This window comes from Ovis aries, chromosome 1, assembly GCF_016772045.2.
Source record: "Ovis aries strain OAR_USU_Benz2616 breed Rambouillet chromosome 1, ARS-UI_Ramb_v3.0, whole genome shotgun sequence".
Taxonomy (NCBI): Eukaryota; Metazoa; Chordata; class Mammalia; order Artiodactyla; family Bovidae; genus Ovis; species Ovis aries.
Genome location: NC_056054.1, coordinates 141749463 through 141763814, shown reverse-complemented (window position 1 = coordinate 141763814; position 14352 = coordinate 141749463). Strand labels below are relative to the sequence as shown.

Genomic DNA, 14352 nt, shown 5'->3' with positions numbered 1-14352 from the left:
TGTATACTATAAGATATAGGGAAGCAAGGTACATTTAAAAATATATATGTGCTTCTTCATTTACAATAGAACATCACATTTCTTCATCACATTTCTGCCTCTAGGTAGACATATATTTTCATTTATTAGATGAGATTCAACGTTTTAAAAAATCCATTAAGCAGTAACTGAACACCTAAAAACTTTAGGTGTTAATAGAAGATTTTTGGAAATCTGAAGAAATAGGGATCTAAGCTAGACAGGTAGAGTTTATTAAATTTGAGAACATACTCCAGTAGGTTTTAAAGTAGATTCATCATGGTAGTTGATAAAACATCTAGTATCTGTAATTGGATGTTGCATATAAGTAAATTATTTAACTTATATGCAGAGTACATCATGTGAAATGCCTGGATAAAGCACAAGCTGGAATCAAGATTGTGAAGAGGAACTGAGGAGCATCTTAATGAAAGTGAAAAACGAGAGTAGAAAAACTGGCTTAAAACATAACATGAAAAAAACTAAGATCATGGCATCTGGTCCCATCACTTCACAGCAAATAGATGGGGACAAAATGGAAACAGTGACAGACTTTATTTTCTTGGGATCCTGCACATGGTAACTGCAGCCATGAAATTAAAAGATGCTTACTGCTTGGAAGAAAAGCTATGACCAACCTAGATAGCATATTAAAAAGCAGAGACATTATTTTGCTGACAAAGGTCTGTTTTGCCAAAGCTATGGTTTTTCTAGTAGTCATGTATGAATGTGAGAGTTGGACCATAAAGAAAGCTGAGCACCGAAAGAATTGGTGCTTTTGAACTGTGGTGTTGGAGAAGACTCTTGAGAGTCCCTTTGACTGCAAGGAAACCAAGCCAGTCAATCTTAAAGGAAATCAGTCCTGAATATTCATTGGAAGGGCTGATGCTGAAACTCCAATACTTTGGCCACCTGATGCTAAGAACTGAGTCACTGGAGAAGACTATGGTGCTGGGCAAGATTGAAGGCAGGAGGAGAAGGGGATGACAGAGGATGAGATGGTTGGACAGCACCACTGACTCAATAGGCATGAGTTTGAGCAAACTCTGGGAGTTGGCGATGGACAGGGAAGCCTGGTGTGCTGCAGTCCATGGGGTTACAAAGGGTTGGACATGACTGAGAGACTGAACTGAACTGATCTGCAATTGGTGTGGGATAGCATAGATAAACCTCCTTCCTAGAATATTTGAGCTAGCTATTGAACTTTATAGATTGCAATGCTGGATGTAATTTATGTTAGCCTCAAGCACTAAATAAATGATTTCACATATTAACTATTTGGTGGCCCTAATACAATCCAGCTTTAGACTAGGACTTGAATGAAGGCAGAGGTTCAGTAGTCTTCAGAGAAACTAGCGCATAGCAGATGATAAGAGAGATTTCCTGAAGTCATGTATTATTTGCATTTTCCCCCTTCGTTGCACAGCTCCAATAGCTGCGCTCTGGAAGCACAGATTTATTTTGAGGTTTTGAGAAACTTCTTGTACCAGATATTGGAAGGGAACTTTGTGAATCAGGGGTTCAGTGGACTTTTGAAAACGTTTAATTTCACGGAGCGCCTCAGTATCAGGCTTGTGATGACGAGGTTTCTTCACTCCTCCAGTAGAGGGCGCACTCTGGTGAGCAGCTTTTGTAGCCCTTCTTTCCTCCTTGCTTTACCACTGGTATATGTGCAAACAGTTGGCTTAGTAGGATCCTTCCTCCAGAGACCTCCTTACTTACCCCACGTCTTCAGCTGGAGCTCTACCACATAGAGGCTTCACTGACATTACAGAGACCCTGGTGCAACAGAGGCTGGGAACACAATGGGAAGATGGCTGATACTGAGCCTAACCCCTAACATGCCCAGTCTCGCTTTCATGTCCCCTGTCGGCCAATCAATCACACACAGTCTACTGTATTTCTTGATATCAGCTGTGATTATTGTCTCTTCTGTGATCACCAGGGGCTTCCCTAGTGGCTCAGATGGTAAAGAATCTTTCTTCAGTACAGGAAACTGGGGTTTAGTTCCTGGGTTAGGCTGATCCTCTGCAGAAGGGAAAGGCTACCCACTCCAGTACTCTTGCCAGGGAAATCCCATGGGCAGAGGAGCCTGGTGGGCTACAGTCCATAGGGTCACAGAGTCCAACAGGACTGTGAGACTAACACTTTCACTTTCAAGATCATTTAAATGGAAAACAGGGTTATTTCTTAGTGATTCCCCCCTCCTTTAAAAAACAAAATTAGAGCTTTTTATAATTAAAAAAAATTGAGAGGAAAACAGACTTAAAAAGTGATAATGGCTGCAGTCCAGTTCTTACATTTGTTCAACCCTTGAAATCATAGGGCATGGATAACTTTTGCTTCTTACAATCCTGGAATTTTAAAAAATTGTGAAATTCTGAAATAATTCTTAAAAAAAAAGTTGTTTAAAAATTTCCTATGTAAATAGAAAAAAAAAAATTATAGCATTCTTTTTCATTTTTTTGCCCAGCCTTTAAACCTGTATATCACAATGATAGTTTTAGTCTTTCTTCTTAGGAAAGCTGAGGGATGATAATTTTTTTCCAGTCACACTCCTTTTATTTATGACCCTCTCCTGGGTTAGACTGTATTGCTAATGCTATCTTTGGAAACATGTAGAAGTCTTTGCCACTTAGTGACCAAGATGAGCTTAGGTGAAGTCATTTAGAGAAAGGGCAAGGCAACTCATAACCTGAAGGGGAAAAAAAAAGTTCGAAACCTCAAGTATTTTTATTTGAAGGTAGACTTTATCTCTGTAGCCAGTGGCTTCAGTAAGTAGTATTGGGCAGTTTTGAGCAAATGTCATTGTAGAAGACATCCATGTTTTTCCTGTATTTGCCACTTCACCTTCTTGTCTTTGAAGTTCCCCATTCTACTTCTCTGGTATTCACATTGGCATCTTGGTAAAGCATAGTCTGGCTCCCTATGTGGCCTCTGTTAATACAGTGGTGAGTGTCAATCAATGGTGAGCATTGTACCCGATTAAGATCTCTCTCCTCCATTTTGAAATGGGGATTGTGGGTCAGCTTAGTTATTTCTGAGTGCCTGGGTTGGAACATGTAAAACTGAGGAGCTGTCAAAAGTTATAGTATCTTCTTCTTCCTTTTCTATCAGTTTTGTTAAGATCTAATTGACCTATAGCATTGCATGAGTTTAGGGTGTACAGTGCAATGTTTTGAGATTACCGCCATAAGTTAGAGAGCAGCCATCACTTCATACAGACATGAAAATAAAGAACTAGAATTTTTTTCCTTGTGATGAGAACTTTGCTGGATCATGTAGTAGTGCTATTCTTAATTTTTTGAGGAATCTCTATACTGTTCTCCATAATGGCTGCACCAATTTATAATCAGTCCCACCAAGAGTGCACAAGGGTTCCCTTCTCTCCACATCTTCCCCAACACTTGTTATTGGTTGTCTTTTTATTAATAGACATTCTTGCAGGTGTGAGGTGATATCTCACTGTTGATTTGACTAGTATTTCTCTGATGTTTAGTGATACTGAGCATCTTTTAATGCGCCTGTTGGCCATCTGTATGTCTTCTTCAGAGAAATGTCTATTCAGATTCTCTGCTCATTTTTAAATTATTTGTTTTATTTTGGCTTTATGATATAGAATTATATGAATTCTTTGTATAAAGCTATGGTGTCTTATAGAGGGTTGGGGGCAAATAAGTCATTCTTCAGCAAAAAGGAGCATAGAGCAGATGAGTAGAAAGGAGAAGAAATGAACAGTATTAAAAATTCAGAAAAAAATGAGTCCCTGGTTGTGATGGAGATAATGTAGTAAATATTACATGATCTTGAATCCAGCAGTAGTAGATGCGGTTTCCCCTCTGTAATGACTATGATCTTGTCAGTTCATAAATCTTAGTGGTTAGCACGTTATGTCAGTGATGATGTGGTTCTGGGGCTGACAGCTATACCGGAAGTTTCCCAAGCAGCCAGGCAACCTCCCATTGTAGAAGCAGCATTGGTTTTCACCATGACCTAGTTCTGAACTGTGGCTTTAGGAGTTCTTCCTGCAAGTTCAACCAAGAGTGGTTTTGTTTTTTTTTCCCCCCCAGCCCTCCCTCTGTTACACACTGTAATAAATCATTTGAGGCTCAACATTCAAAGTATGGATTCCATTCCCTTCATCTGTACCCATAACAAATGCAGTAAGTAAAGAACACTACTTTTTACATGGCAAGCACTTGTGTTAGGTGATACTATAATTGTATTCATTCATGTGTGCTTGAGAGTCACTGGTAAACAGACAAAAAACATGCTCTCATGGAATTTACATGTTAGTGAAATGAGAAAGACAATATTAAACAGGAAAATAAGTAGATATATTTTATGCCATGTTAGAAGGTGATAAGAGCTAAAAAAAATAAAAGAATTGGAGAGGCGATTCATAGCATTAAATAGGGTGACCCGGATGTGTGATATCTGAGTGAAGAACTGAAGAAACTGTCTATTGTTTAAAATGTTGTTGTATAACACAGGATGAAACTGATTTCTCCTTGCTGCTTTACTTATAATGAGGCTTTAAATATAACATTAAAGAAAAAAAAACACATTTTTTTCCCAGCATCTTTGTCAAGTGTCTTCATTCATCTTTTTCCAGAAGATAACTGTTATATAGGCTATAATACAAGACTTTTCCCCAAATTGACCTGCACAGGTGGTCAGGTGGTATGATTTTCCTTTTATATTTCATTTAGATCCAGTGATTGGAAAGTGGTTTGAAACTGAACAAGAACTTACACATAGGCAACTAAGTTAGAGTGTAGAAGGAAAGTTTTAAACTGTAGTGAGCATAACATTAACAAAAAAAAATTTCCACAGGGAAAGGGTTTCACACAATTATGAATTGCAAGAAACCTCAGAATGCACAAATCTCTTCTATAACAGCAAGGATAGTTCCAATTTGCCAAAATGTCCCCAAATGAACAAATGTTCCTTTGTGATTTATAAATGCCTATGAAATGGAGTTTTGCCAAACCTGTTCTGCCCACTCTAGCTTAACTTTTTACTAGGTATTGTTGCCCCCTTGTCACACATCACGTTATTGACCCATCATTTCAGTTCAGTGGCTCAGTCGTGTCCAGCTCTTTGTGACATCCTGGACTGCAGCACGCCAGGCTTCCCTGCCCATCACCAGTCCAGAGTTTGCTCAGACTCATGTCCATTGAGTCAGTGATGCCATCCACCATCTCATCCTCTTTCATCCGCTTCTCCTCCCACCTTCAATCTTTCCCAGCATCAGGGTCTTTTCCAATGAGTCAGTTCTTTGCATCAGGTGGCCAAAGTATTGAAGCTTCAGCTTCAGCATCAGTCCTTCCATTGAATATTCAGGACTGATTTCCTTTAGGATGGACTGGTTGAATATCCTTGCTGTCCAAGGGACTCTCAAGAGCCTTCTCCAACACCACAGTTCAAAAGCATCAACTCTTTCAGTGCTCACTTTTCTTTATGGTTCAACTCTCACATCCATACATGACTACTGGAAAAACCGTGGCTTTGACTAGACAGGCCTTTGTTGGCAATATAATGTCTCTGCTTTTTAATATGCTATCTAGGTTGGTCATAATTCTTCTTCCAAGGAGCAAGTGTCTTTTAATTTCATGGCTACAGTCACCATCTGCAGTGGTTTTGGAACCTAAGAAAATAAAGTCTCTCATTGTTTCTACTGTTTCCCTATCTATTTGTCATGAAGTGATGGGGCCAGATACATGATCTTCATTATTTGAATGTTGAGTTTTAAGCCAAATTTTTCACTCTCCTCTTGCATTTTCATCAACAGGCCCTTTAGTTCTTCTTCACTTTCTGCCATAAAGGTGGCGTCATCTGTGTATCTGAGATTATTGATAGTTCTCCTGGCAATCTTGATTCTAGTTTGTGCTTCATCCAGCCTGGCATTTTGCATGATGTCTTCTGCATATAAGTTAAATAAGCAGGGTGACAATATACAGCCTTGACATACTCCTTTCCCAATTTGGAACTAGTCCGTTGTTCCATGTCTCATTCTAACTGCTGCTTCTTGACCTGCAAACAGGTTTCTCAGGAGGCAGGTCAGGTGGTCTGGTATTCCCATCTCTTTCAGAATTTTCCACAGTTTGTCATGATCCACGCAGTCAAAGGCTTTGCTGTAGTCAATAAAACAGAAGTAGATGTTTTTTCTGGAACTGTCTTGCTTTTTCAATGATCCAGGAGATGTTCTCAGTTTGATCTCTGGTTCTTCTGCCATTTATAACTCCAGCTTGAACATCTGGAAGTTTTTGGTTCGCATAATACTGAAGCCTGACTTGGAGAATTTTGAGCATTGCTTTGCTAGCATGTGAGATGAGTGCAGTTGTGTGGTAGTTTGAGCATTCTTTGCAATTGCCTTTCTTTGGGATTGTAATGAAAACTGACTTTTTCCAGTCCTGTGGCCACTGCTGATTTTTCCAAATTTGCTGGCATATTGAGTGCAGCACTTTCGCAGCATCATCTTTTAGGATTTGAAGTAGCTCAACTGGAATTCCATCACCTCCACTGGCTTTTACTGACCAATACAGAGCTTGAAATCTGCTTAAACTCTGTCACTCATGCTCACTCTACTGTGTTCCAAAGGCTTGCCTTTTTGTGTTTCAAATTGTTATAGCTGAATTTTACATTTTTTCCTGTTTAATTGTACCCTGTTAGATTTGAATCATTGTTCTATTGAATTTGGTCATACATTTATTCTTCTATTAAATGAATAATTTTTCTATCTCCCTTTTCATGATTTCTCAGGCTGTTTTATTTCTGCTTCACGGGACTAATTAATCCTTAAATAAAATGCACAAAAACAGAAGATATATGACATTATGCTATTCTCAGTGTCTCATTGACTGCCCATTGGTTCTATACCTGTGGGAATGATCATCCACCCACCTACACATTTGCTGTGTAAAAACTGTGTGCCAATCAAGTTAATGAACTGCCATGAGGTTTACTGTGTGTGTTGTCCATAGCTCTTTGGCTTTTGTTTTGGTTTTAGGAGAATCGTATCATAAAGCTTGAAATGCTGCTATTAGGATTAAATAAGTTGGCAAAATGCCTGGTGTATAGTAGGTATTCTGAGTTTAAGTTCTCATCATTTCTCGTTGCCCGTTTTCTTATTAAGTTGCTACCTCCTTCTTGTCCACAAGAATAATGTGGACAAGATAATAATAATGTTTAAGCATTTCCCTGAGATTTAGATCACAACTACAATATTCCTTGTCAAACTGAATTTTTCAAGTCAGCATTTAATGTGGTCTTCCTTCTGGACTTGGCAACAAAGGTCTTGAAGATATACAGAGGCAGCGGATCCAGGATCCTCTAGAGATAGACCTTGTCTTTAAAGTCAGATAGAACTTCTGTTGGCCTGAATTTCCATACCAGTACAAGGAGTTAGCAATAGTTTTCTACTTCAAAGACACAAGTACAATCCTTAGCATATAGTCAGAGTCAAAATTGCCTTCAATTTCTTTATCATATGACAAATTGGTGAATCATAATTATGAAATGGATATTTTTCCTTTCTTGAATAACATAAAACCTAAGATGACATAATAGCTTTATCCAAAATTTCATATTTTTTTTGTTTCACCAGCTAAAATATGATCAAATTAGGTCACAGGTAAGAAATTGGGCCATCATCTCCTCCACCTTCTTTGATCATTTTCATTCTACAGTGCAGTGGTCTGTCTGTCACAATGTCAAATTGTTTTCATTAAATACTCAGTTTAAGAAAGCACCAAAGTTGACACATCATTTTCTTCATCTTGAATTTGTTTTCCCCCCATTTTACAGCTCAGGGACTTCTGAAACAAAAATAAGGGTAGAACTGTAAATTTTTTTATTGCATCCTTTTTAAAAAATATTTGAGATTTGTATTACTATAGTATGAACAAAAAACACTTTAAGGATACAGTTTATTTTCTTTTAAAAGTTTTACTTACTCTCTCATCACAAGCCAATTGATTATCAACAAAAAAGAATTATAAGTACCTAATCTTAAAGCTTTGTTTTGTTTTATTAGTTTTGATTTTTACTGAAAAATTAATACATGAACAGTTAGTCATAAAATTAAAATAAATATCCCTCTTTCTATAGACATTTCTCCTAAGAAAATAAAACAGAAATTCATTAGTAACAGAAAAGTATGGTGGGAAACACAGCATATTAATCTAAAATGCTTAGCCAGACATCAGATATGCCTTAATTTTCAGATCAAGCTCCTAAAAACATGTAATTAAGAAACCCGTTGGATGATACTCTCTTTCTGATGGAAGCACACTGAATCGTGACTCCTTTTAATTCTAAATTTATAAAGTAGAAAGTAATCTTTTTGGTTTGTTTTTAAATAGGGCTCAAGGAAATAGGTTGACTTGATTCTTTCAGGGCTTGAAAAAAAGAAAGAGTGAAAGCCACTCAGTTGTGTTCCATTGTTCACAAACCCATGGGCTGTACAGTCCATGGAATTCTCCAGGCCAGAATCCTGCAGTGGGTAGCCTATCCCTCCTTCAGGTGATCTGCCCAACTCAGGGATCAAACCCAGGTCTCCCACATCGCAGGCATGTTCTTTACTGGCTGAGCCACCAGGGAAGCTACTGGAAAGGAGGAAGCAAATTGAGGAGATGTCTCCTGAGATGCATTTATCAAGTTGATTGAAAGAAATCTAGAGATGGATTGTTTAACAAAATGGTTTTGGAAAGTATAGTATCACAATAAGTTATAAAGAATATCTCGTGCTACATATCATTTCTGAAAAATATTTTTCCTAAAGGTCTAGGGGACTAAATAATTCTGCATTTGTGTTTGGATGAATGAGAAATAGAAGCTGTATTTATTAACTATGAATACAGACTGGATGACTCCTTGCCTAACTTACTGGTTATAAGAACAAAGGCTGTGAGGAATCATCCTCCTAAAAACAGGAAAGAGGGAAAAGTGAGGAATATATGATATTCAGGTAAACTCATTGCTCTTTGATTTTGAAAGTCAAGGCAAAAAGTTTTCCAACAACTCAGGAAAAATCTTTATGACTGATTTTTTTTCTGATTTTTAACTTTTCTATCTTAACTAGAAAGGAATTTGATTTTGACCTAAGCCAAACTTAAAATACAAAATGAATTTAGATAAAAATTTGACAGTTTGCATATTTCTGCAATGTTGTATTTTTTTGTTTCGTCTACATTTTAAATTAATTAAATGCATCTCATTTCTTCAGTCATTTATTCAACAAATATTTACTAAGCCTCCACAATATGTCAGACACTGTTCTAGGCACTGGGGACACAAGTAAAGAAACTCTTTGTCCTCATGGAGCAAAGGGTAGGAAGCACTGTGAGGGCCACATGTAGCAGTAGAACAAAGAACAAATCATATGTGAATAAGTGGTTTGGAGAAGACAAAGCAGAAAAGAAGGAAAGGGAGTGGGAGTGAGGGCTATTTCAAACAGTGGTTTGGAAGGAATTGCATTGACTCTTAACAGAGATGAAAGATAGTCATGGAGCTCTCAGGAGAAAGGCTTCACAGGCACAGAGAATAGTAATGACTGGATCTGAAGGCCAAGGGTACTTGATAAGTTTAAGTAACAGCAGGAGGCCAGCATGATGGTGGGGAAGAGCCACTGGAAATGGACTCAAAGCAATAATCAGGGCCCAGTCTCAGAGGTTCTTGCAAGCCACTGCTTTCCATTCTGAGGGGTTTTAGAAGTGACCTTATCTTATATTTTAGCAGAATCACTCTGGCTGTTGTGCTGAATATACACTACAGTGGCAGTGCCTGGTGCACAGTGTTAGGGCCTTAGTCGTGTCTGACTCTTTGTGACCCCATGGACTCTAGCCTGCCAGGCTCCTCTGTCCACGAGATTTACCAGGCAAAAATACTAGAGTGGGTTGCCTTTTCCTTCTCCAGCAGTGGCAGAGGTTTGGGTAAAATTAGGAAGATAAATATATGTGTGTGTGTGTGTGCGTGTGTGTGTGTGTGTGTGTGTATAATAGTATAATATTTGGCGCTCATTATTTGCACGTTTCCTATTTGTAAATTTGCCTACTTGGTAGAATTTACTTATAATCCCCAAATCTTCCACAGACAGTTATGTTCACAATGGGGAGTTATTTGAGATGCACACAAATGGCATATTCCCATCTCAGATCCAATTAAAAAAACCCTCTTCTTTTTCATTTCTTATACAGTAAACAAGTTTCCTTTTGGTGGTCTGTTTGGTTCCACATTGTTTGTGCTTTTTGCTAATGATTTCAGTGTTTAAAATGACCCAGATGCATATGCTGAGGTGCTGTCCAGTATTTCTAAGCACAAGACTGATGAGCCTTATAGAGAAAATACATGTTAGATCAGCTTCGTTCAGGTCTGAGTTATAGTGCTGTTGGCCACAAGTTCAGTAGTAATGAATGAGCAGTAATGATACATGTAGAAAGAGGACATTTGCTGATCTGCATAGGAGATGGCTCCAGAAAGCTCGAAAGTAACATCTATAGTGTATGATGAAGTTGTGGAAAAGATGGAAAAGTGACTTAATTTGTGGATTCATGAGGTGACAGCAATAAAAAAGGCATAGTAGACAGAATTGTTGTGAGGCTAAAAGCTCCAGAAATTTATAGTCACATTACCCGGGGTCAGGAAAATGTTAAACCCTTCTCAGCTAGTGCTGGCTGGAGCACACATTTCAAAAGGCAATGTGGTGTGAAAAATATTCAACTTGCAGGCAAGGCAAGCTCTGCAGATTAGGAAGCTTAAAATTAAAAAAATATATATATATATCTGTTAAGCATTATATAAGCAAAAGATTATGTGGAAGAATAGGTTTTTGGTGCTGATGAGACAGACTGGTTTTACAATGATATTGGCAAACAAACCTATAATAACATAAACATCCTTCAAATCTCCTGGCCTTGAAATATTCAAAGACCATGCCATTGATTATTTATAAGAAATGAATGTTTAATTGGAATGTGGATAAATAATCCACATTGTATCAGTTATCTGCTGCTGAGTGATAAACTGTCCTAAAACTTAAAAGGTATGTTAAATAAGGTGTCTTTATATAGAAACACACGTGAAGCAAACGTATGTACTGACCAATTGACAAAAATATGATCAACGGCTTAAAGGAACATAATCTTGTATTGCCCCTAAGACCAATGGTTTCATATTTGCTAATTCAGTGTTTAATGGCATCTTTTTAGTATATAACTATCACAAAAATGGAAATCAACTCTGCATAATTCTGTGTTTTTTTTGTGTGTGTGGGTGTATGTGTGTGTTATGGACTGGATTATGTCCCCTCAAAATTTGTATGTTGAAGTCCTTGCCACCAGTACCTTGGGATGTGACTGTCTTTGGAGCTAGGACTTTTAAAGAAGTATTTCAGTTGACCTAAGGCCGTTAGGATGGGCCTTAATCCAATCTCACTGGTGTTACAAGGTGGAAAATTTGTGCACACACAGAAGGTACCAGAGAGGCATATGCACAGGTAAATGACCACGTGTAAAGAGGAGGCAGGAGGTTGGCCGTCTGCAACCAAGGAGAGAGGTCTCCAGAGAACCCGAACCTTCCAGCATCTTGCTCTTGGACTTCCAGTCTCTAGGACTCTAGGGCAGTCTCCAGGGCTGTGAAGAAATAAATCTCTGTTGTATTTTGTTATGGCAGTCTTAGCATACTAATAAAATATAATATATATCAGGAAAATTAGGTTAGTAGCTTGAAATAGGCTTGTTTTCTAGGGTGGTAGCTTGAACGTCAGGAGACATGATTGAATTTGGGGTGTATTTTGAAGACAGAGCTGAGACAAATTGCTAGAGAATTGGATGTCGCTTATGAGAGAAAGATAAAATTGGCATTCATGTGCAAATATTCCCTTACTTTGCTCTTTCTTACTATTCAATTGTTGTAACATTTTTTAAAAGAAAAAACAAAATCTTACAGTGTGAGAAAAGACCATATTATACCACAGAAATATTTCCAGTGGAATCAATAAAAATATAATGTAATTTAAGAAATATGATAGTGCTGTTTGCTATAACATAGAATGTGAAAGTTCAGGGTCCAATTTTTAAAAATTTGATCAGGAAAACTTAGTTTTGTAGAGCTAAAAATACTTAAAGGAAAAATGTTTTTATTTCTTTATCAATATTGTTTTCCACAATTCTCTACTATGAAGAAATCAAAGTCAACTGCCCACACAATAATTAAATTCAGAAATGAGTGAGTACAGAAAGGCTCTTAAGACTTACTGGCTTTAAGACTTACTGGTCTTAAGATTTACTGGTATATTTTCTCTACCTATGACTAAAATTACCTAAAAGCCAATTGGTTATTGAATATTTAGTCTACTTTAGGGAATAAAAACATTCAAGATAAATGTCCAGACTTTCTTTGCATTATGGATTAAGGCTTATTGTTTTCAAGGTCCAAAAAAATAAAAATACTGATGATTACATAATTTAGAAAATACACTTTGAAAAGTAATTTCTGTCCATTTTAGTTGTTCAGCTGTTAAAGTTTCTTATTGCATTATTTGGATTTGCATTTTAAAGTAATAAGATATGTTTTTGTTAGATAATATCTTGGAGTGATTTTTAGAAAAAAGACATTTTCATCAATGTATTCAATTCACACTTTTTTTAAAATGCAATCTACATGTTTCACTTTAACAAGGAACCATATAACTGCCTTTGTTTTCTTATCTCTAATGGTCATCATGACTTTTTTTTATATTAAGAGATCTATGTGGCTACGATATCACATGATTTTTATAATAATTGCCAATATTCCAAAACTGTATTCTTCTCTTAATGTCCGTATATATTTTTTATCTGGTTCATTGTATTTCATTTATTTCATACTGAGGAGAAAAAAAAATATCTCTTAGAATTAACTAAGTCTCTAACTCAGAGTTATCTTGGCTAATTCAGTGCAACAACATTTTTAGCTGTATAATTTTTATTTCTTGACAGATTCTTCTTTCTCAGTTACTTTTAACCGCCTATCAAATATCAATTAGAGCTCAGCTGCCAAAATCAAAAACAAGAAATATTAAGAAAAGAACCAAAGAGGAAAGGAGGTATAAATCAATCTTGATTCCCTTTTAAACCTACATTTTAGTAATAACTAAAGTATCCCCTCGGGTCAGTATGTAATACCCTTTAAGGAGAAAAACAAACCAGCCATTTGGGACTCTGCCTTGCAGTAGCAAGCATTGGGACAGTCTCTCACTAAGCTGGAGAAGTTTAGAGCTTAGAACTTGGAGTCAGCAGTGGAAAGGGTACCTGTTTGTCCATTTAAAAGGAACTTGTAAGACTGAGAGGAAGGTATCACAATAGAACCATCAGGTTTTAAAACTGTGGGACGAAGAAGGAAGAGGGAAAACATTGGCAATTATTCCTGGCTTAGCATACTGGAGTCAACATCAAGACCCTGGATATTTGGATCAAAAGCAGTTTTAGAAAGAGTCCATGATTTATCCAGAGAGAGAAGGAACTGTTGTAAAAGAATTTTCCTCCAAGTCTTACAGCAAGAATCTTCAGGAAAGTGGCAACGTTTTCTCAGCAAGCTCCAAATCCTTAAATATTTGATTTTTAATGAAATTGATTAAAATATCTTATCCAGGTTATCTTGAGAAAAAAGAGCTGTTTAATTCCATGTGTTATAAGTAAATGTTCTTTAGAAGGAGTATATTTTTAAAATTGTTATTCTTTTATTTAAAGTTAGACATTACTTTTCACTTTTAGAGCTGGCTTTATTGACTGATTGTTCTTGTTCTTCTGTCAAAGATTCTCTCATTTCAACTCTAGAAGCAACTTCTTCTGAAAATTAGGCTCATTATCTGTTGAGTTACTTACCACATCTTTTCTAAGACTTTGTAGGTTTGATTTATGACACTTTGCAAATTACTTTCATACATATTATTTCATATGAACTTGACTAACTTCATCCTGTGCAAAAGATGGGAGATTATTATCTTCAATATATAGATAAAGAGACTGAGGTTCAAAGAGAGTCTATGACTTGCCTTTGGGCACCCTGCTGATGGGTAGTGGGATGGGAAAGTTAGGACTTACCTGGTTCTTTTGACTTCCAAATCTTTCACTCTTTCCACTAACATCATATTACCTTTGAAAGCAATTAAAACTTAGATATTCTGCAATAAGGAATTCTCTCAAGATGATCAGTCTTGACTATGACCATGAATACTATAATTCCTAATAAATGATACTATGTACATTAAACTGCTTTATAAATTATGTCTTTAAAAACACAATAATGTTATTTAGTATATAAAATAATATTAATGTAATTATATATAATTTA

The 14352-nt window shown here is 36.7% G+C and overlaps 1 protein-coding gene across 3 annotated transcripts in view; it reads left to right on the top strand.

Moving 5' to 3' along the window:
* Positions 1-14352, top strand: part of LOC121816219 (uncharacterized) — a 761897-nt gene that overhangs the window by 117577 nt on the left and 629968 nt on the right. The window lies entirely within an intron of this gene.